Source organism: Myodes glareolus, chromosome 6 (assembly GCF_982192425.1).
Source record: "Myodes glareolus chromosome 6, mMyoGla1.1, whole genome shotgun sequence".
Taxonomy (NCBI): Eukaryota; Metazoa; Chordata; class Mammalia; order Rodentia; family Cricetidae; genus Myodes; species Myodes glareolus.
Genome location: NC_142031.1, coordinates 15047640 through 15048873, shown reverse-complemented (window position 1 = coordinate 15048873; position 1234 = coordinate 15047640). Strand labels below are relative to the sequence as shown.

General features: G+C 41.2%; 1 non-coding gene across 1 annotated transcript; it reads left to right on the top strand.

Moving 5' to 3' along the window:
• Window positions 1-793: 793 nt before the first annotated feature.
• Window positions 794-900, top strand: LOC148121650 (U6 spliceosomal RNA). Its single transcript, XR_015738217.1, has one exon. It is a non-coding gene; the product is annotated as a U6 spliceosomal RNA (small nuclear RNA).
• Window positions 901-1234: the final 334 nt, after the last annotated feature.

Below are 1234 nucleotides of genomic sequence, written 5' to 3'. Positions count from 1 at the left end.
TGCCTAGGTCGACTGCCCAGACTGGAAGAGGACCAGTGTAAGACAGAGCATGCCTGACTGGAACCAGCTATCCCACCACACCCAGCTGTCTCTAGGAAGAATCTGATCAACTCTGGGCATGTGGAGAAAATTCCACCATGTTGATGGGTCTTGACAGAGACATGGCTGATGAGCTCACAGGCCTACTGCCTATGTGATGGAGCAACTTCTTCCTGACCTCCCTCAAAACACAGTCTCAACCTTGGCACTCAGACCTTGGATCAGATAACCCTGGGTTGCAGGGACAATCCTGGATTTTGTAAGCCACTCGTCAATATCCCTGACTTTTATTTGCATTGTGTGTTTTATTTTTGATAGGCAAAATATTAATTCTAGGCAGACTGTAAAAAGTTGCATCTATATATGTAAATTGTACAGATGTAATTTTTCCTTACACTAATTCTTATTTTTTCTTTTCTTTTCTTTCTTTTTTTTCCTTTTTTCTTTTTGGTTTGTTTCTCTGTGTAATAGTTCTAGCTGTCCTGGAACTTGCCCTGAAGACTAGGCTGGTCTCAAACTCACAGAGATCTGCCTGCTTTGCCTCCCAAGTTCTAGAACTAACAGCGTGTGCCACCATGCTCAGCCCTTACACTCATTCTAAAAAATAATTTTAAAAGGGAACAAGTGAATATGAGCAAAGTACAATGAGATCAATGTATGAAACTTTCATAACAAACCTATTCATAATAATAAAAATATATTTTTAAAAATAAGGGTTTGGTGAGATGGCTCATGGTTAAAAGAATTTGTTGTGGTGCTCGCTTTGGCAGCACATATACTAAAATTGGAACGATACAGAGAAGATTAGCATGGCCCCTGCACAAGGATGACACGCAAATTCGTGAAGCGTTCCATATTTTTACTTGAACTTCCCACAGGGCAGGAAACCCTGACTGCTCTAAGGGATGGAGAGGGAGGAGGAGAGGGAGTGGGGGGAGTGGTAGGGTGTTGGGAGGAGGGGCTGAAATGGAAACTTTTATAATTTAATAAAAAAAATAAAGACACCATAGAGAAAAAAAAAAAGAATTTGTTGTGGAAGGCTGGAGACTGTGGTTCAGGCCCCAGAACCCATGCAAAGGTGGAAGCAGAGAATCACATCCACAAAGTTGTCCTCTGACCTCCAGGTGTGTGCTGTGGAGAACATGTTCCCTCAATAATAGTGAAAAACAATAATAACAGCAAAAAAATACTTAGA